This window comes from Pelophylax lessonae (genome assembly GCF_965119305.1).
Source record: "Pelophylax lessonae genome assembly, chromosome: 10".
NCBI lineage: Eukaryota > Metazoa > Chordata > Amphibia > Anura > Ranidae > Pelophylax > Pelophylax lessonae.
Window position 1 is genome coordinate 52,645,980 of NC_138777.1, and position 23,423 is coordinate 52,669,402.

The 23,423-nt window shown below is 44.7% G+C and overlaps 1 protein-coding gene across 3 annotated transcripts in view; it reads right to left on the minus strand.

Moving 5' to 3' along the window:
• Positions 1 to 23,423, minus strand: part of KIAA1549L (KIAA1549 like) — a 281,873-nt gene that overhangs the window by 45,349 nt on the left and 213,101 nt on the right. The gene's annotated exons all lie outside the window — the stretch shown is intronic.

Genomic DNA, 23,423 nt, shown 5'->3' on the forward strand with positions numbered 1-23,423 from the left:
ATCCAAGTCCACATCTCAGTGTATTTGCCTTTAGTAAATCAACCCCATAGTTTTATATTAAAATGCAGAATTACTAAACTGTATCCTCTTCTCCTGCAAAGGACCCATAATCTGGCTCTTAAAAGTGATTTTAAAGTTTTTTTTTATATATAACAAACATATTATACTTACCTGCTCTGTGCAAGGGTTTTGCACAGAGCAGCCCTAATCCTTTTTTCTGGGTGCCCTGGCTGCACTCCTTGCTCCTCCTCTTCATTGGGTGCCCCCACAGAGAGCTACTTCCATGGAGGCACCTGCATGGGCATGCTCATGAGTTCCACTGCTGCGTCCATTGATACAGACAGCACGACTCAGCCCCGTCCCCCGCTCCCATGTCACTGGATTTGTTTTACAGGAGCGGTAGCCAATGGCTCCTGCTGTTATCAATCTATCCAATGAGGACCCGAGACAGGGGCTGGAGCTGCTGGGCTTGTGCTCCTCACTGGAACGTTGGGGTTCAGGTTAGAATAACGGGGGGTCTGGGGGGCAGCTGCAACCAAGAAGGTTTTTCACCTTAATGCATAAAATGCATTAAGGTGAAAACCCTTGAGACTTTACAACTCTAAAAAACAACTCTAAAAAATAACTTTAAAAAACAAAACAAAATGTTATTGCCATATGTATAGGCAAAATGTCCCTTTCTTTAACCAAAATGCAGAAGGCATCATGTAACCCCTAAAACTTATTTTTTAGCAAAGCTCAGGTTATGGTTGGGGGAATTTTTGCCCTTTTTTATTATTATTTTTATTGCGAACATGCAATTGACAATAAGAGTGGCTTCAACATTTGACCAATAAAACAAGATAATAATACCAAATTTTAATTTTGGTAGTACCGCTTGGTGACAAGCAAGCAGCGCTGGGTCGATTGGTGAATGGTAAGAAGCACTTCGATGGATGGTGGTCTGTCTAGTAGTTAAGAGGTAGAGAAAAATGGGGGAGGCCTTAGTAAATAGATTACAAAACATATTACGGGTTAAGTAGGGGTACAACGTCAATGGGAGGGTCATAGGTTAATAATCTAGTTTGGTACCACTGAGTGTATTGGAAAATTTGTACTGGGGATTGTTGAGTACCTAAAAGCAAGGTTTGAATAAAGGATGTAACAAGGCTCATTGTAACTGAAATGTGCAGGTTTACTAATGCATTATCATAGTTAATCTTTATTGCAAGAAGTTCCTTTTGTCTGCCACAAGATGGAGCTTTATGAACTTGGATTAATCAGTTTAGAGGATTGCATTTTGGGAGTTGTGGTCTACCCCAGCGAATAAACTAAGATCAGGGTAAAGACTTTAAGAGCAAGCTCATCAAAGAGTTACTAAAGCTATTAGGGATACAAAAGTCAAGAACTATACCTTACCACCCCCAAGGGGATCCCCAACCCGTACAATTTAATCAGACCCTTCTGAACATGCTTGGCACCCTCTCAAGTGAGAAGAAGCAACAGTGGAGTCGACACATTGCCGCAATGGTGTATGCATACAACAGCACTGAGAATAATGCTAGAGGTTATTCGCCATACCTACTAATAGTTGGCAGGGGAGCCCGACTACTGGTTGATTTGGCTTTTGGCACTTCAGTTGATCATACAACCACAGCTACTCAGAACGCTTAAAGAAAAACCTAGAAGCTGCTTATGGGCAAGCTTTGGAATCATCAAATGTATTGAGAAAAAGAAACAATAGAAACTTTGACCTCAAAGTAAGAGTGCAAGACCTGCAGCCAGGGGAACAAATGTTATTGAGGAATTTAGGAGTCCCAGGAAAACACAAGCTAGCTGATAGATGGAAGTCTCAGCCCTTCATAGTTTGTAAACAACTGCTGGGATTGACGGTCTATAAAATCAGGCCAGAAGGGAAGGCAACAAATTCACCCCTACACGAGACACCAGTCTCAGCCTCAAAGCCCACTCCAGGGTTTCACTTTACAAACTAATGAAGAAGAGATTTAAAATAATGACTCAAAGACTGCTGATCCAGAACCAATGATGGATGTGGCTCCGAGACTGTTAACCCAGAATCGCTTAAATCAATGTCACCTTCAGAAACTAGAGAAGAACCTGATAAGCTCCAGATTGCTGAGGCAATAGGAACTGAGCCCTTTCTTACTGATGAAGAAGATGAAAGTGAGTCCTACAGCCCCCATAGCCAAAAGAGAAACGGTCCATCAGACCACAAAAGAGACTAACGTATGATGTGCTGGGTGAGAACTCAAAGGTAAGTTCTTTATTCAAGTCAATAGAATATTGATGAGCAAGTTCCCTGCGCTGTTAATTGTATGAGGGGCAAAAATACCTCACTCTCTGACACCTCTGGGTGGGTCACCTCTTAATTAATAATATTGAGACAAAGTAACCTCGACCATTGGTGGAAGATTCCTCTATCAGGCTCTTTATACCATATTATGAACCATTTACTTCTATGTTCTTGAAAAAAATAATAAAATGTGTGTTTTTATCCTATTGCTGGTACTGCTGGCTGGTACTGCTGGTGGTTACTGCTGGTGGTTACTGCTGGCTGGTACTGCCAGTGGTATGTAGAAAATATACCGCATGAACACTAGTAATCAGCAGCAGCCAGCAAAAACAAATGACAATTTGTAAACAGTAAGATAATGCAGATAATGCAGTGCTGATACTATAAATTTAAATACATATGGTGCAAAATAATATGTGTAAATCAATACTTGCACTTTCAAGTGCAAATATATGTGCAAAACTAAGCAAAAAGATGTGCAAACACATACAAATTTAAATGTATGTAGTGCAAAATATTGTATATAAATCAATACATGAACTTTCAAGGAAAGAAAGTGCAGATATATGTGCAAAATTGAGCAAAAAAGTGCAAACACGTATAAAGTGCTTAAGTGACCAAAATTTCTTGACACAAAATTCCTTAAATGCTATACAATTAAATAAATGAAAATAGTCCATCAAATTGATAATATAATCCGTGATACGTCCACCAAAAAGTGCAAATTGCAGATGAATCCTCTTGACAATAAAAGGACCTGCATGACCATCACCAGTGTAACGGGTAAATCAAAAAGGCGTACCAGATATCCTGGACCCAATAGAGTTTATACTCTTTGGGTCATTCAGGCTTAAGGGAAATGTAAATGGCACTCTATTATTGATGCCAGAAAACCTTCAAAGAAAACGCTACTTTCAACCCAGGCATATCATCCACAGAATATTAATTAGGAGGATAACTTCTGGTGGCTACAGCTGGAAATTCTTCCACATGGAGCTCAATGGAAAACTCACATAGTGTGTACCCAAATAAAACCATTTAATGATAAAGGTAAAAACACTTACAAAGAAATTGATGAAAAGCGCTTGTACATAGAATAATCACAACACTTGCAGTAGCCCGATGAGTTTCGTCTAAATAGACATCCTCTGGGGTGTCCTGATACAAGTGCTGCTGCTTAATATACCTCTCGGGGGGTGAACCCCACAATTAGATGCTCGTATTGTGTCTCCCCATTGTGTATAGCTGTACTTCCTGATCTGACAAAGATGGGGGCGAGGCGTGCGTTCCAAGCCTTGTTTTGAATATCATAGTATGTTAATGCTGATTCTAATGTTGCAAGCTTCAATATGAGTCACAGCTCGGAAACCACAAGGAGGAAGTAGAAACCAAGCCTCCTACTAAAAACACTGGAATAAACTATTACCAAGCCTCATTTTGAGTATCCAGTGGCTACTGCTGGCTGGTACTGCTGGCGGGTACTGCTGGCGGGTACTGCTGGCTGGTACTGCTGGCTGGTACTGCCGACAGGTACTGCTGGCGGGTACTGCTGGCTGGTACTGCTGGCGGGTACTGCTGGTGGTTTCTGCTGGCTGGTACTGCTGCGGGGAACTGCTGGCTGGTACTGCTGTGGGTACTGCTGGCTGTTATTCTGCTGGCTGGTACTGCAGGTTTCTCCCCTTTTTTTTTTTTTTTTTATATATTTTGCACTTTAGGAGTTGCCCATTTTTGGATTTTTATTTTATCACATTATATGTTATATTATTTATCCTCCTGCTAATATTTTTATTTTTATAAGTGAATTGATTTAGGTTTGCAGCGCTATCACATTGTTTTGTACCAAATTGTACACTGCAGATGAAGGAACACATTTAGGTGATAGCAGCAGCTATAATAGTTATCAATTTTGGTTTGTTATATTTAAGGTAGCGCACAATTATATTAGCATAACTATTTGTAGCAGCAGGTCTCCTTCGGTGATGAACGGGGGCCCCCTTTAAGATGAAACAATTCTTGGTATATCTCTGCAGTATTCAGACAGCAGTACCTCTGCGATGCAGCAAAAGCCTTTAGATAGACTCAGCAGCATGACAGCAGAAATCAGCAGCAGCTCCTGTACTAGGGCAATTTGTTTTGAAAGCATAATCACTGCCGTCCACTTTCTAGATAGCTCCACACTCCTTGGCAATGTTCCCAATTAGCTCTTACCACTCCACTGTGCTTGATATTGCTCCAGGATAGTGCATGTAGAGACATAAAAAGATAAACTACAATGGCGCAATACCCAAAACGTTTATTTAGATAAAATACAGCTTAAAATCACAATTCCAACAGTGATCACATAAGAGAGCGTCAAACCTGCCCACCGCTTGGTACCTCTACGCGTTACGCCACATCCATCATGGCTTCAACTGGAGTAGCTTTTTTTTTTTTCCTCCTTTCAAAACAAATTGCCTTAGACCCCTAGTGGGCTAATCATAGAGGTGAGCAGACACTTCACTTGGGGATTGCAGCACAAGATTCAAGGTAGTGGACACATATGGAATGATTCACATATTGCACCATGTACCCGCCAGCAGTACCAGCCAGCAGTACCCACCAGCAGTACCTGCCAGCAGTACCCACCAGCAGTACCCGCCAGCAGTACCTGCCAGCAGTAAGTCACATGTGCTAGGGGTGCGACTAGCCCCCAGCACATAATTGTAAATATCCCAGCAGGTGCAGTGTTTCTGACTCCTACCACCATGACCACAGTACACACGCGTTGAACGCAACACGCAACATCAGCCGCTTCATTAAAAACTGGCCGCTATTGGGCCCGTGTGTATGGCAGCCGGTCCAACAAAAGCCAGCTATTTGGCATGCGTGAAAAAAAAAAAACTGGTTCCTAACTTTTTCAGCTGGCTCCTAGATTTCAAGCAATTTGTCAAGCCCTATTGTAAGACAAACTGCACTATCCCTCTTAAAGGCACCACCAACTGTCCTTTGATGTTCTGCAACAATCCTGCTGTTTAGAATTTTAAACCCGAACATCTGAGGTACATCTAATAATATATTCCTGACAATTAACCCCTTGCTGGACACTTTGCCACTCAGTGCCCTTTGGGAAATCAGTGTTCTACAACCGTTTCTTTATTACAGAAAACATTCTCTTTATTTCTTAAACTTCTTAAAGAGCTCCAACGTGGCTGGCTAAAGATTTACTTTGAAGACTGCATTAGAGTGCTTGTTGCCCTGTTCAGTCAAGAGTTCATAGTTATTTTACCATCATTGCATTGTAGCCTAGGCCCTAGCCTCCTCACCGTAAGTGACTCTAGATGACTTTGTCATTGTTCTGTTGATACCAAATTCGCCGTCGCCTTATGTTGTTCATTTCCAGTGGGGAAAGCTACAGCTTATGCAGCCTTATCAAAACCTAAGGAGGCACTCCTAGTGCATTGATTGATATTTGAAACTGTATATACTAAAACGTGCACTGCATTGTGATTTTCTGTTATTTTTGACTACTCATATTCTTAATATAACTTGTTATCATACTCCAAGGTCTCGAGTCAAATTTCAAGGTGACCCTGAGGCATTTACCAAACCCTGTCAATTTGTGTCTGTTGACAGGTATACCCAAGGTTTCAGAGGTACAGAGATCTTTGTAGAGGTCAAGATAAGAACAGAGGACCCGATTCAACCAGCGGCTCCTGCAGGGGTAGCGCTACAAGGATTTCCAAACTTTGAAGAAATGTTGGACCCGTGAGTCCTTATTTAAAGTTGTTGTAAAGGCAGAAGGTTTTTTTTTTCTTAATACATTCTATGCTGTAAGATAAAAAGCATTCTGTGTGCAGCAGCCCCCCTCAGCCCCTCTAATACTTACCTGAGGTCCATCTAGATCCAGCGATGTTGAAGGAGTGTCTCAGCTGCCCGGAACTCTCCCTCCTCTTAGGCTTAGACAGCAGCACGGCGCCGTTGGCTCCCGCTGCTGTCTTTTAAAGTCAGTCAGCCAATGAGGAGAGAAAGGGGCCGGGGCTAGGCCACGACTTGGTGTCTGAATGGACAGAAGGAGTTGTGGCTCGGCTCAGGTATGCCCATAGCAAGCTGCTTGCTGTGGGGGGCATTCAACAGAAGGGAGGGGCCAGGAGCACCAAAGAGGGACCTGAGAAGAGAAGGATATGAGCTGCTCTGTGCAAAACCACTTCACAGAGCACGTACGTATAACATGCTTGTTATTTTTAATTAAAAATAATTAATTAATTTATTTTAAAAAAAAAATAATTTTAATTAAAAGACTTTATTATCACTAAGGAGGCCTCCACCCATTCAGAAAATGCAGAAAAAATAATTTAACTATGAACAGAGAAGTGAAGAATTGCTTTCCATATCAAAAAGGACATAAAAAAAGGAAGTTGTTTACAGACTTTTTTTTTCATAATATATATAATGATTCGCTTTAAGTCACTTTAACCGCTTCCGGACCGCCCGCCGCAGTTATACTGTGGCCGGGGCAGACCTCCTGCACGAACCGACGTAGGTATACTTCAGCGGGGACTCTGATGCACGGGTCAGGGGGCTCCGATTGCTGCCTGACACCCGCGAGAGAAAGAAAAACGGTCAGCTGTAGTAAACACAGCTGACCGTTCTTCTCTCTGGAATGATCCTAAAGCTCCTGTGATCCTTCTATATAGGAACACAGGTCTCTGTGATCATTTCACAAGCCCCGCCCCCATACAGTTAGAAACATGCCCCTAGGTACACATTTAACCCCTTGATCACCTACTGTGTTAACCCCTTCCCTGCCAGTGTCATTATTAAAGTAACAGTGCATTTTTTTAGCACTGATTACTGCAGTAATGTCACTGGTGCCCCCAAAAGTGTAAAAAATATCAGTCAGGAGTCCAATCTGTCCGCCGCAATGTCGCAGTCCAGCAAAAAAAAATTGCAGATCGCCGCCATTACTAGTAAAAAAACAATAAAAATGACATAAATCTTTCCCGTAGTTAGTAGACGCGATAACTTTTGCGCCAACCAATCAAAATACGCTTATTGTGATTTTTTTTTACCAAAAATATGTAGCAGAAAACAAATTGGCCTAAAATGTAAAAAAATGTTGATTTTTACATTTTTTTTGGGAACGTTATATAGCAGAATGTGAAAAATGTGTATTTTTTTTTTTTTCAGAATTGTCGCTCTTTTTTTGTTTATAGCGTAAAAAATAAAACTCGCAGAGGTGATCAAATACCACCAAAAGAAAGCTCTGTTTGTGGGAAAAAAAGGACATCAATTTTATTTGGGTACAGCGTCGTACGGCCGCGCAATTGTCTGTTAAAGTAACGCAGTGCCGAATCGCAAAATATGGCCTGGTCATTAAGGGGGCAAATCCTTCCGGTCCAGAAGTGGTTAAGTACTGGAACTCTGTAGAGGCCATACATTTGTTTTACTTATGTAAGTAGTATGCTTTTAATGAACCTATCACCAGTTCCTAAGCAAACTTACACTATCCAGTATTGTTCTTTGTCAGTGTGTCTTAATTCATATTGACAGCTTAATTAGCTGTTGTTCAGTCTATGTGGACATTTATATAGCTCATGGACAGCTGCCTGCATGTTGTCAGGGACTGACAAACCCGAGCACAGATAATTTAAGCGTGTTCCTGGTATGAAAAGCTATTTACGGAAGCAGCAAATAGAAAACATTTATATTGGTGTTGAGAACAACAATGGAAGCCACCCAAAGCTGCACGCTGCACTTTTGCTTTAAACATGTAAAAATGAACTGCAGAAAACAAAAAAACTCATCTACATATTTTCCTGAATAGCCTTGAAAGGATATAAATCCACTTAGTATGCACTAAATGCCTTTGCAAAGCCAGATATTATTCTATAATAGTAGTTGTGACTAGTGTTGAGCGAACACGGACTGTATTATTCGTGTTCGTACCGAATAATTGGATTTTTTGTACCCGAACACGGACACGGACACTTTACTGTATGTTCGGGTAAAAATCCGTGTTCGGTCGTTTTATTTCCGGGTTTTGCATGCTTTGGCGCTCTTTTCATGGCGGGCTTTCAACAGCCAATCAACAATCGTTTAACTGGTGTGCCTTAAGCCATCCCAGCCATGCCTGCAAATGTCTCAGTAGCTGTGATTGGCCGTCTGAAGCATGTGACCAAGTCTTTATAAGTTCGAGGCAGCCGCAGCGGCGTCATTATGCTGCTTAGATTCAGGGACAGAGCACACATCAACGTGCTGGCTGCTGATTAGGGAAAGATAGGCAGGAAAAAACCATTTGTGTCCGGATAGAATTGAGGGACAGGTCGGAGTGTTTAGGCAGGGCGAGTTGTAGGCATTTTAGGGATAGAGTCTGCTGAATTATAGGGTCAGTGTCTTCTACAAACTACAATCGATATTGCTGTGTGGGGGGTGGGGTCTGCACTCAATCCTGATCTACGATCTCTTCTCAATCCTGTTAGGGACAGAGTCTGCTGAATTTTAGGGAAACTGTGTTCTACAAACTACAATCGATATTGCTGTGTGGTGTGGGATTGGAGATAGGCAGGTGTCAGTGATCCACATCCATTTTTCTGTGTGTGAGCTGCAGTGAACACAATCTTTTTGGGCTGCAGTGAACACAATCTTTTTGGGCTGCAGTGAACACAATCTTTTTGGGCTGCAGTGAACACAATCTTTTTGGGCTGCAGTGAACACAATCTTTTTGGGGTGCAGTGAACAAAATCTTTTTGGGGTGCAGTGAACACAATCCTTTTTGGTGTGCAGTGAACACAATCTTTGTGGGGTGCAGTGAACAAAATCCTTTGTGGGGTGCAGTGAACACAATCTTTTTGGGGTGCAGTGAACAAAATCCTTTTTGGGGTGCAGTGAACAACATCCTTTTTGGGGTGCAGTGAACACAATCTTTTTGGGGTGCAGTGAACAAAATCCTTTGTGGGGTGCAGTGAACACAATCTTTTTGGGGTGCAGTGAACACAATCTTTTTGGGGTGGAGTGAACAACATCCTTTTTGGGGTGCAGTGAACAAAATCCTTTTTGGGGTGCAGTGAACAAAATCATTTTTGGGGTGCAGTGAACACAATCTTTTTGGGGTGCAGTGAACACAATCTTTGTGGGGTGCAGTGAACACAATCTTTTTGGGGTGGAGTGAACAACATCCTTTTTGGGGTGCAGTGAACAACATCCTTTTTGGGGTGCAGTGAACACAATCTTTTTGGGGTGCAGTGAACACAATCTTTGTGGGGTACAGTGAACAGAATCTTTGTGGGGTGCAGTGAACACAATCTTTGGGGGGTACAGTGAACACAATCTTTGTGAGGTGCAGTGAACACAATCTTTGTGGGGTGCAGTGAACACAATCATTGTGGGGTGCAGTGAACTCAATCTTTGTGGGGTACAGTGAACACAATCTCATACTTCTGAAGGTTTGAGGGTGCTGCCTGTTCCATACTCCCCCTACTCCTCATCTAGCCTTTTAGGGGTACAAACAATAGTAATTGGGGCCTAGTGTGGTTGTGTACGTGTGATATACATACACTTTTTTGGGATCATATTTTCTATTCCGCTATTTAATCAAAAACCTTTGGGGATCAGTTAAATTGGGGGATAGTCTGTGTTGGTACGTGTGAGAGAGATCCACCTTTCCAAGTTGTTGGGGTTCATCTCATACTTCTGAAGGTTTGAGGGTGCTGCCTGTTCCATACTCCCCCTACTCCTAGCCTTTTAGGGGTACAAACAATAGTAATTGGGGCCTAGTGTGGTTGTGTACGTGTGATATACATACACTTTTTTGGGATCATATTTTCTATTCCGCTATTTAATCAAAAACCTTTGGGGATCAGTTAAATTGGGGGATAGTCTGTGTCGGTACGTGTGAGAGAGATCCACCTTTCCAAGTTGTTGGGGTTCATCTCATACTTCTGAAGGTTTGAGGGTGCTGCCTGTTCCATACCCCCCCTACTCCTCATCTAGCCTTTTAGGGGTACAAACAATAGTAATTGGGGCCTAGTGTGGTTGTGTACGTGTGATATACATACACTTTTTTTGGTTCATATTTTCTATTCCGCTATTTAATCAAAAACCTTTGGGGATCAGTTAAATTGGGGGATAGTCTGTGTCGGTACGTGTGAGAGAGATCCACCTTTCCAAGTTGTTGGGGTTCATCTCATACTTCTGAAGGTTTGAGGGTGCTGCCTGTTCCATACCCCCCCTACTCCTCATCTAGCCTTTTAGGGGTACAAACAATAGTAATTGGGGCCTAGTGTGGTTGTGTACGTGCGAGATACATACACTTTTTTTGATCATATTTCCTATTCCGCTATTCAATAAAAACCTTTGAGGATCAATTGAATTGCGGGATAGTCTGTGTCGGTACGTGTGAGAGAGATCCACCTTTCCAAGTTGTTGGGGTTCATCTCATACTTCTGAAGGTTTGAGGGTGCTGCCTGTTCCATACTCCCCCTACTCCTCATCTAGCCTTTTAGGGGTACAAACAATAGTAATTGGGGCCTAGTGTGGTTGTGTACGTGTGATATACATACACTTTTTTTGGATCATATTTTCTATTCCGCTATTTAATCAAAAACCTTTGGGGATCAGTTAAATTGGGGGATAGTCTGTGTTGGTACGTGTGAGAGAGATCCACCTTTCCAAGTTGTTGGGGTTCATCTCATACTTCTGAAGGTTTGAGGGTGCTGCCTGTTCCATATTCCCCCTACTCCTCATCTAGCCTTTTAGGGGTACAAACAATAGTAATTGGGGCCCAGTGTGGTTGTGTACGTGTGATATACATACACTTTTTTGGGATCATATTTTCTATTCCGCTATTTAATCAAAAACCTTTGGGGATCAGTTAAATTGGGGGATAGTCTGTGTCGGTACGTGTGAGAGAGATCCACCTTTCCAAGTTGTTGGGGTTCATCTCATACTTCTGAAGGTTTGAGGGTGCTGCCTGTTCCATACCCCCCCTACTCCTCATCTAGCCTTTTAGGGGTACAAACAATAGTAATTGGGGCCTAGTGTGGTTGTGTACGTGCGAGATACATACACTTTTTTTGATCATATTTCCTATTCCGCTATTCAATAAAAACCTTTGAGGATCAATTGAATTGCGGGATAGTCTGTGTCGGTACGTGTGAGAGAGATCCACCTTTCCAAGTTGTTGGGGTTCATCTCATACTTCTGAAGGTTTGAGGGTGCTGCCTGTTCCATACTCCCCCTACTCCTCATCTAGCCTTTTAGGGGTACAAACAATAGTAATTGGGGCCTAGTGTGGTTGTGTACGTGTGATATACATACACTTTTTTTGGATCATATTTTCTATTCCGCTATTTAATCAAAAACCTTTGGGGATCAGTTAAATTGGGGGATAGTCTGTGTTGGTACGTGTGAGAGAGATCCACCTTTCCAAGTTGTTGGGGTTCATCTCATACTTCTGAAGGTTTGAGGGTGCTGCCTGTTCCATACTCCCCCTACTCCTCATCTAGCCTTTTAGGGGTACAAACAATAGTAATTGGGGCCCAGTGTGGTTGTGTACGTGTGATATACATACACTTTTTTGGGATCATATTTTCTATTCCGCTATTTAATCAAAAACCTTTGGGGATCAGTTAAATTGGGGGATAGTCTGTGTCGGTACGTGTGAGAGAGATCCACCTTTCCAAGTTGTTGGGGTTCATCTCATACTTCTGAAGGTTTGAGGGTGCTGCCTGTTCCATACCCCCCCTACTCCTCATCTAGCCTTTTAGGGGTACAAACAATAGTAATTGGGGCCTAGTGTGGTTGTGTACGTGTGATATACATACACTTTTTTTGGATCATATTTTCTATTCCGCTATTTAATCAAAAACCTTTGGGGATCAGTTAAATTGGGGGATAGTCTGTGTCGGTACGTGTGAGAGAGATCCACCTTTCCAAGTTGTTGGGGTTCATCTCATACTTCTGAAGGTTTGAGGGTGCTGCCTGTTCCATACCCCCCCTACTCCTCATCTAGCCTTTTAGGGGTACAAACAATAGTAATTGGGGCCTAGTGTGGTTGTGTACGTGCGAGATACATACACTTTTTTTGATCATATTTCCTATTCCGCTATTCAATAAAAACCTTTGAGGATCAATTGAATTGCGGGATAGTCTGTGTCGGTACGTGTGAGAGAGATCCACCTTTCCAAGTTGTTGGGGTTCATCTCATACTTCTGAAGGTTTGAGGGTGCTGCCTGTTCCATACTCCCCCTACTCCTCATCTAGCCTTTTAGGGGTACAAACAATAGTAATTGGGGCCCAGTTTGGTTGTGTACGTGTGATATACATACACTTTTTTTGGATCATATTTTCTATTCCGCTATTTAATTTAACTGGGCCTCCATGCGAGACCTGTGTGCCTTGTTGCGCTGTTTTGAGTACTCCACCAACATGGCCAGTGGCAATGACGCCGTTCTCAGCTTAACTATCCCACTTCTATGCCTCCTTGAAAAAACAATTCGGGCGATGATGGAAGAGGATGTGGCACAGGATGAGGAGGAGGAGGAGGATGAAGAGGTAACATTTCCAAGGCTTTCAGGGCAGTCATTCGCAAGGGGCTCCGAGGGTGGGTTCCTGCACACGCAAACGCCAGGGACGCAATTGTCCAGCAGGGGCACAGTTCTGGAGGATGAGGAGGATGAGGAGGAGGAGGAGCTGGAGGAGGAGATGGAACCATGTTCACAGCAGGGTGGCACCCAGGCCAGCTCATGGCCATCACTGGTGCGTGGCTGGGGGGATACAGAGGACACGGACGATACACCTCCCACAGAGGACAGCCTTTCGTTGCCTCTGGGCAGCCTGGCACACATGAGCGATTACATGCTGCAGTGTCTCCACAACGACCGCCGAGTTGCCCACATTCTAACTTGTGCTGATTACTGGGTGGCCACGCTGCTGGATCCCCGTTACAAGGACAACGTACCGTCCTTAATTCACTCACTGGAGCGCGATCGCAAGATGCGCGAGTACAAGCGCACGCTGGTAGACGCCATGCTGCTGGCATTCCCATCTGACAGCGGGGCCACAGTGGAAGCACAAGGCAGAGGAGGAGGAGGAGGAGGTCGCCAACGCAACCAGGGCACCGCCAGCACCTCAGAAGGCAGGGTTAGCATGGCCGAAATGTGGAAAAGCTTTGTCAGCACGCCACAACAAACAGCAGCACCAGCAGCTCAGATGGAACGTCTTAGCAGGAGGCAGCATTTTACCAACATGGTGGAGCAGTATGTGTGCACACGCCTACATGTAGTGAATGACGGGTCTGCCCCCTTCAACTTCTGGGTCTCCAAATTGGGCACATGGCTTGAGCTTGCCCTTTACGCCTTGGAGGTGCTGGCGTGCCCTGCAGCCAGTGTATTATCTGAACGGGTATTTAGCACGGCTGGGGGCGTTATAACAGACAAGCGCAGCCGCCTGTCCAGAGACAATGTGGACAAGCTCACGTTCATTAAAATGAACCAGGCATGGATCCCACGGGACTTTTCCGTACCTTATGCAGAATAGCAATGGATACCGACCTTACCCACCCATTGTTCCATTTTTGCTCTTTCTCACTCTTTTGGGGTGTACCCTCATTTAAAATTTTTGAAAAGAAGCAGTGTTGGCTACCTCGTCCTCCTCCTCAGGGCCAGATTAATGTAGGGGCTATTGGAGCTGCAGCTCCAGGCCCCTACCTTTTATATAGGCCCCGGGTTGGCCATATTCACTGTTACCGCTCTTCTGTCACTTGTAAACACAGAAGTCTGGCTTCTATGCTCGCTTCCCCAGGCAGCACCCTCAGAACCTCCCCACACAGCGTGAAGGCCGGACAAGGAGGGACAGTTGGCGATGCATGGATGTGTTTATGGGCTTCAGAGACAGCATCCCATGTTGAATTAGGCATGCATGGCTGCACCCTTCCTCCTCTGGGTGCATGGCAAGGCACGGCCCTTAAGGCCCTTCAAAATCCTCAGCACCAAGCCCATGATGCTGTTAATCCGGCCCTGGTCCTCCTCCACCGCCGCTTCCACCTACACCGCCCATAGGTGTGCGCAGCCTATTGCATTAAGGTGTGCACCCCAAAGTTGAAATACACATGCATGTGTTTGCCAGCAGGGAGAGTAATGTATCGGGGCCATGTACCTGTAGGCAAGGAGAAATAGAGCAGAGCAGGTCCCAGGGAGATCTTTCCCATCTCCTCACTGGCAATGCTATGTGCCCTAGGTGATTAGGGTGTGCCCAGGCACACCCAGCACACCCTGTGCGCACGCCTATGTCACCGCCACATCCACCACCACCTCAACCTCCCTCCTACTCCATATGGGCCTCGTCCTTCAGAGATGAAGAAGAACATTGTTTTATTTTTCTGTTTTTTTTTTGTTGTTTTAAGTTATTTCCCTATCCACATTTGTTTGCAGAGCACTTGCCATGCTCTTAATTACGTTTTGCTGCCATTTGCAGCACTCTAGCCCTTTCCTTTGGTGTTTTAGAGCCATTTTAGTGCCTTAAAGTTCGGGTCCCCATTGACTTCAATGGGGTTCGGTGTCCGGGAAAAGTTCGGTAAAAGTCCGGGACACGGACCCGGACTTTTTTTTAAAGTTCGGCCGAACCCGTCGAACACGGACATCTAGGTGTTTGCTCAACCCTAGTTGTGACATCATCACTGTGCTGTACAAAGCCAGTGCAGAGACCAGAACTGTGGGAGGAGCCCAGCAGGTCCTTTTACTACAGGCTGCCTGCAAGAGAACTACAAGGGGGCGGTACAAGACCAGTCACAAGTAGAGAGATTAACAGTGATATGTCTTCATTAAAGAAGGTTCCTGTTCAGAGGCAAGGTACAAAATCAGGAAGCAATATACAAAGAACGCCAAGGGGTCTATTTGTAAAAAAAAATCACAAGCATTCACAAATTATCCTGTATTTTGTCTGTTTATTTCCTATGATCATCAGCTCCATCTAGTGGCCATAATGTGACATTTTCCTGATTGATGGATGTCAAGAAAATACTACATTATGACCACTAAATGGTCTACTAAATTAGTCAAAGTAAGGGGATAATTCATGACAGCTTATGACATTCGAAAGTGAAAGTGGAAAATTCAAACTGCGCTAACAAATACAACTAATAAAAAAAGCTGCTAGCACAATCAACTGACATAAAGTTGCTCAAAATCATGTGTAAATACAGTGCAGCACTAAAAAAACAAACAGTTCATTGGAAGTAGACACAAATAAATGTGAAAATGGAAAATGTATAAAATAAATATAAAGTAGTGAGTCCCAAGTGAGGAGGTGAGGTTGATTGTCCAAAGTGATGTAAGTGATCAAGGAAGCAGATAGGTCCCCACACCATCGGGATAAAAATCAAATGCGCTCACCAGAAGTTGTGGACCCAAAATACCATACAGCAAATGGGTCGGGTAGGCTCAAAATGTTAACCATAGGTCACCCTGGCAACAGCTGTGTCTCTGGATGCTCCGATGTAAAACCATGTATTCTGACCAGGAATGGCTGGAACTCTCAGTTATACATTCACATGAAGAGATAAGCCAAGTGACACACACATAGTGTAAAAAAGCTAACAAAAACTGTTTATTAAACTATGTATATGCACTTACAGACATCCAATGACAACAGCACAATCAATGGGAATGGAGTTTAAGCAGTATAAGGAATGGTGCTGACGCGTTTCGTCAAACCTGACTTTCTCCTTTGAGAAATCAGGTTTGACGAAACAAGTCAGGACCATGCCTTATACTGCTTAAATTCCATTCCCATTGATTGTGCTGTTGTCATTCGATGTCTGTAAGTGCATATACAACTTTTAACCTCCCTGGCGGTATGATTCTTTCCCATTTTAGGTGCTGAAAGCGGTACCATTATTTTGCATGTAATTCTTAAGAATGAGCAGCCCAAACCAACTATTTACATATGATTTTTTTTTTTTTACTGTGCGTTCTTCTTTATAACATCTCGGGTATGATAAAGTTTGAAACACAAAATCATAATATAATAAATAACTGGGGCGTGGCTTGGCACCGGACCTGAATGGCCGCATGTTAGAGGAGCTCTCTGCATTGGGGGACTAATTACAGCTTTTCGGTGTCTCTATATAATCCCAAAATGGTAAGATCGGGTCGCAGCGCCTCCGCCAACAGAGCAACACCCGACCGGAGTGCTCAGACCTCGGGTAACATCCCGGCGTTCTTCCGATCCCAGCGAGAAGGCCTAAGGGCGGCCTCACCATCTCCGGCTCCCCGCTCGCCTGAAGTGCTCCCTCCTCCTCCTACACTGCCCCAAGCAGGAACGAGCATGGCGACTCCGCTACCTAGCTTAGCGGACCTTCAGTCAGTCGCCGCTGACATTAAACATACTTTGGGCTCTGCCATCACTGAGCTCTCAGTAGAGCTACGCTCGGTTACAGCACGCCTCACTGAGACAGAGAAGTCTTCATCCACTCAAGCCACCGCCATTAAACAGCTTCAGCGCTCTACAGATGCACACACAATTCATCTTATCGAGATCAACAGACATCTGGAAGATCTCGATAATCGTGGTCGGAGGCACAATATTCGTCTGAGGGGCCTTCCTGAGTCAGTGGAACCCCCGGCCCTGATGCACGCTCTGACCGCCATATTTAATGATCTGCTTGAACGGCCAGCAGACACTCCTGTGGACTTTGAAAGGGCCCATCGCGCTCTAAGACCAAGAGGAGCTGAATCTGATCCCCCGAGAGATGTCGTGGCTTGCTTGGTTAATTACCAAGTGAAGGAGGCTATTCTGAAAAAGGCGAGAGCCCGAGATCATATATCCTATGAGGGATCTGAGGTCAAACTTTTCCAGGACTTGTCCTCCATCACTTTGCAGAACAGACGGGCTCTGCGCCCCCTGCTGGAAACCCTGAGAGCCAAGGGGATCACTTACAGATGGCGCTTCCCCTTCTGTTTGTCCGCAACATTCCGGGGGAGATCCGCAGCACTCAGAATCCCAGAAGATCTGCCTGCCTTCTGCGAAACTATGGAGATTCCGGTAATGGACTTACCCGACTGGTACAGCACCTTCTACACCCCGGAACCCTGGATTGCTGTCACGTCTTCATCAACCCCGAAATCCCAGCGCCATCGTCACAGGCGCCGTCAATCACACCATGGATCAACACCTAACCGTGGAAGAGATGACCACCGGAACAGTCCGTTGCGCTCCCCGGCCCTGCAGAGGGAGCATGCAGACCTCTGAACTTGCTCACCGATCCAGCCTGGATGCCTGCCAATGTGAGTTCTTTCTTTCCCCTCACTCACTATTCCCATTTCCTTGACCCACAGACTTTCCTGATGTCCAGTTAAGGTCCCTTTGATTTATGATTCTGAATGACAATGCTTTCCTGCCTATTCACCTGCCCTGTCCATTCCCAATAGCAGTCTCATGCACCTGTTGTTCCTCTCCTCTGTGCTCGCCCCCTCTGCCCCCCCGTCACACACTGATTCCTTGTGCAGGAGACCAATGCCGCAGTCTGAGATAGTTCCTCTGCACCGTGTAATCTGCTCCCGCACTATACTTCAGTATAGTGACTTTTCCCCATTATACTAGGCTGCAGATTAAACCTCCATCACCTGAACTGCCTACAGATCTTCCTAAAGATATGTCTGTGCACTTTTACAGAACGTTTTTTTTTTTTTCCTTTTTTTTTTTTTGAGATTACAGATCGTTGACTGAATTAAGAGGATACTGACCCTTCCTCATGATCCCCTACTGAATACAGTTTGATACCTCCATAGTGAGATTAAGAGTATTAAATGGAAATGGGGAGATCCATTCAGCAGGGTTCCCAGATCCCTTCATTCCAAACTAGTGCTTGGTTCGTGCCTTGGGACGTTGGGCTGGGGGGGTTGGGGGGTGGGGGGAGGGGGGTTTCGCTATTTTAAGCATAGAGTCTGCAATCATTTATGGTTTTTATGTTAGTGCTGATTGTCAATCCTGTATCTTCCTACTCCTGATTATACAGCGCTACACTGATAATATACTCCTACACCATCTCTCCCCCCTCTACCCGTTCTTTCCTGCCTTTTGCTCCCCTGAACACCCCCCCTTGCTCTTCCCTTTCCCTCCATCCTCATGCCTTACCCTCTCTCTCCCATTCCCCTCTTCTCTCCTCCCGGTCCCACTCATTCCCAAATCCCACCCCCTCCTCCTGTTAAACTCCTTGTGTCCTACTCCTCTCCCTATAATTCCTCCTAGGATCTGTTCTCACTTCCCTCCCGATTATTCAGACTAGATCTCTCATTGACATGCACTTCAAATCCAGGCTTAATAGAACGCAACAGAATATACTTGTTGACCTGAGGTACTTTGTTTGAATTTTTTTACACCGTTGTATATTTCTGCCATTTTATTTTATGTACTTCAGTCGTTAAATAATGTTTACATGAAGCTATATTTATCCTCATTGTTTAGTTATACTGTACGACATGTCTGTCACATGTCATGCCCATCTCGAGTGGGACACCCGCTTTATTGGTCCCAACTTGACATGGGCCTTGTGACAACAGCGAGTTTGCCCTATATAGACCAACAGGTCTTTCTGCGGTGGTTATTTCCTGTAGTTGCAAGTGCTCCAGATGACCCTGATTATACTAGACCAAGATCGTTACCATACAGTTTATTCTTTTTCATACAATTATTCATTTTTGGAGACACCAACCAATTTACTCTTCATTCCCCTGCTGTCCCCCAGTGCCGTATAGCCCCACGGTTATTTGGTTTTTGTTCTAAGACCCCTCCCCGCACCACAACGGGTACCTGCTCATTGTATCAGGCATCCGTTGACCCTGAGCACCAAGTGCGCATTTCCTCGTCCCTTAGAGTAAGGCTCTACCGGTACCCTTGGTAAGCTTTCTGGGGGCGCCTCCAACTCTAATTCTCTATCTTTTTCTGCTCCCCTAATATTTCTAAATTTTTTTTTTTTTTCTCTCTCTCTTTCTCTCTCTTCCCCTCTCCCCTTCCCTCCAACATGTCTAACCCTAAATTGATGCAGATACAAAATCGTGTCAAAATCCTTTCATTAAATGCACATGGACTTAACGTGCCAGAAAAACGTTCACAAATACTAGCAGAGGCACACAGATTTCGGGCGCAAATTGTTCTACTCCAGGAAACCCACTTCCGAACTGGTGACCCGATCTACCTATCTAACAAACGTTTCCCTACAGGTTTCCACTCTACGACGGAAGGCTCCAAATCGAAAGGGGTCTCTATTCTTTTAGCGCGCCAATTAGATTTTAAACTGACTGACACCAAGACAGACCCTAATGGTAGATTTCTTTTCGTCAAAGGATTCCTAGCTTCTCGCCCAATCACAATTGCGAATATTTATGCCCCCAACACCAAACAGGTGGCCTTTTTCCGCTCGACTATTCAGGAGCTTCAGGATTTCACATCTGGACTCCTGATCCTTGGGGGGGACTTTAACGCCCCTCTAAACCCCCTACTTGACTCCTCCACGGGTAATTCGGTTCTTCCTTATAAGGCTCTTCGCCAAATCACCACACTGCTTCAGTCTCTCCGGCTTCATGATACCTGGAGGTTGTCTCATCCTGACACCAGAGACTATACATTCTTTTCTTCGCCTCATCAGAAATTCTCCAGAATCGACTATCTCTTTCTCTCTCAACCAGATCTTCCCTACCTTTCTTCCTCTTCTATAGAATCCAGTGCATTATCAGATCATAACCCCATAACCTTGTCCCTGTTGTTTCCAGAAGTCGAGACGAGATGCAAGTCTTGGAGACTTAATACTTCGCTCCTAAGAGACACAGCGGTAATCACGAAGCTCCGAAATACCTTGACGGAATACTTTGATCTGAATGACACCCCTGACACCACAGCATTGACCCAATGGGAGGCACACAAGTGCGTGATTCGGGGAGAATTTCTTGCACTATCGGCTTCACTTAAAAGATCCCGACAGAAGGAACTTGATAATCTCTACTCCAAACTCGAAACACTTGAAAAATCCTTTAAACGCTCCCAAGCTCAATCTACTTTATCGGAGCTGACAGCGGTAAGAACTGAGCTGCGGGATAAGTTGGGTCTGCAGGCTCATCGTAGACTGGTTCTATCCCGCAAATTATTTTACGAACAGGGAAACAAAAGCGGTCGTCTACTGGCACGCTCAATACGTCCGCAACATACGTCGACTCCGGTACATCTAATCAGAGACGCCTCTGGCAAGGATCACCATTCTAACCCTGAGATTGCGAAACAATTCGAATCTTACTACAGGAAATTGTATAATCTCGATGACTCACGTGTCCTTAAAACCTCCTCGGATGCCAGAAAAGCTCAACTGGATCATTTTTTCCAGAAGCATGGTATGAACCCCCTTTCCGAAACAGACGCGAGCTCTTTAGAAGACCCCATAACTGGAGAGGAATTACATCGAGCCCTTAAGGAAATGAAGCCGGGTAAATGTCCGGGTCCCGATGGGCTCTCGCTCCAGTATTATCGTTCTTTCGCCGATGTTCTTACACCACACTTCCTCCGAGCGTTTGGAAGTCTGGCCACTTCACCTTCCCACCCGCCCTCTTTGCTTGAGGCTCACATTTCAGTGATCCCGAAACCGGGGAAGGATTCCTCCTTGGTCACAAGTTACAGACCGATCTCCCTCCTGAATGTAGACGCCAAGTTATATGCTAAAATTCTAGCCAATAGAATTCTCCCCTTTCTACCATCTCTTGTTTCTTTGGATCAGGTAGGTTTTGTCCCCGGCAGGGAAGCGAGAGACAACACCACAAAAGCTCTCAACGTTCATCATTGGCTAACCGAAAAAGGAATCCCCGGGTTTTTTCTCTCTCTGGATGCCGAGAAGGCGTTCGACAGGGTGGCCTGGGACTACCTTTTGAAGACCCTGGAATCCATTGGGTTCCGAAATCGGATGCTCTCAAACATTAAGGCACTTTATACTGACCAGTTTGCCAGGGTCAGGGTCAATGGCCACCTGTCGGACGCCTTCCGCTTAACTAACGGCACGAGACAGGGATGTCCACTGTCCCCCATCCTTTTTGTGTTGTCCCTTGAACCCCTCTTAAACATGCTTCGCCAGAACCCCAATATTCACGGTATACAGATGGGTAATTCCACCCATAAGGTTGCCGCGTTCGCGGACGACATGCTCTTGTTTCTGTCGCAACCTCACATTTCTATCCCAAACCTGCTGAAAGATCTAGACTATTTTGGCTCCCTATCCAATCTTAAAATTAATCACTCAAAATCGATGGCCCTCAACATCTCCCTTCCTCCCCTTGAAGTAGACAGATGTAAATCTAACTTCCCTTTTTTATGGGCTGATTCGTCACTCCCATACCTGGGCATCTATATCCCAAGGGATCTGTCACATCTTTTCTCCGCCAACTACCAACCCCTATTGTCAGCAATTGGAACAGATTTGAAATCATGGAGGAATATCCAGGTGTCTTGGTTCGGAAGAGCTGCTATTCTTAAAATGTCCATTCTCCCGAAACTACTGTATTTGTTCCAAACAATCCCTATACACATTCCCTCTGCTTTTTTCTCCTCTCTTCGCGCTATGTGGCGGACATTCATTTGGCAAGATAAACCTCCCAGGATTAAATTTTCCCGTCTTACAGCCCCCAAACACAGAGGTGGACTCAATCTGCCGGATGTGGTAAGCTACTACAAAGCTTGCCTACTCAGCAGAATAGTCGACTGGACCCTCCATTCTAATCAAAAGGAGGTAGTAAAGATGGAAAATCACTGGACGAACACCCCACTCCATCTTCTCCCGTGGCTTCCCTTATCTGATATATCGCAATCTCTCAAAATGCATCCTCTCATTGGACCTCCGCTTATTACTCACGATGCCTGGCGCAAGAAAATGAAAATAGACCCCAGATGTGGCCCCCTGACTTCTCTTAGACACAACCCGGCATTCCCTCCAGGGATATCGTGTAGCTTTCTACGCTCCCTTTGGCCACATCGGGAAGTCCTCGCCAAACATTTTTTCAAAGAGGGGATTATCCTCTCCTGGGAAAAACTCAATTCCTCACTGCACCCACCAGGCATTCCGTTGTGGACATTCTTTCAATTACGCCACTTCCTCTCATCTAGAGGTACCCCGGCTGCGTGGTCTAGAACCCTAACACCGTTAGAATCCATTTGTGAACGCTCTCAACCTCAAAGACATATAATTTCAGAATTATATGGTCACATACTTGATGCTCCATCGGCATCATCTGCCACATTTGCTCTGTCATGGTCGAAAGACCTGCAATTGTCCCTCACCGAAAAAGATTGGGAAGCTATTTGCCGCGCGCCCCATCGCTCCTCGATCAATGTCACCGTCCAAGAAAACGGATACAAGATCCTTTCCCGATGGTATAGAACACCAGACAAAATACATAGATTTGCCCCAGCAGCCGACGACACATGCTGGAGATGCTTGACATCTCCGGGTACCATGCTACACACCTGGTGGACATGCTCGGTACTGCAACCCTTTTGGAAGGAAGTCCATGATATCATAAAAAAAGTCACATCAAGTGAGATTCCCTTCACTCCTGAGAAGTTCCTTTTGAACTTCTCTCCTAGAACACCCAATTCTCTACAAACCGTACTTGCCCGTCACATGATGAACGCTGCTAAACTTTGTGTACCTTGTCATTGGCGTTCAACAGCAATCCCCACACTCACAGAGTGGTTCCGCAGACTGAATAGAACTGAAGAAATAGAGGAATTGATAGCCATTTCAAGAGATGACATATCCAAGTTCTCTGCGGAATGGCTGGACTGGCTCCGATACAAGGAGACAGATGAATACAAGTCCATCATGTGTGTTCCATAACCTGGTCTCATGAGTTTTGTTACTAAAATACTACATTCCCTACTGCCCCCCCCCCTAGTCCTTCCCACCCCCCCCCCTCTCCCTTTCCCTTTTTTTTTTTTTTTTTTTTTTTCTTCCCCTTTCCCCTCTCACTCTCTTCTCTTGTCTTCCTCTAATTTACCTATTCTTATCTTTCTCTTTATCAAGTTATTCCCCTGCACCCCCAATGATTTTATTTACCAAGAATAACCTGCATCCTTATTACAGACATCCTAAAGAAGCACATTTCTGTTTCTTTTTTTTTCT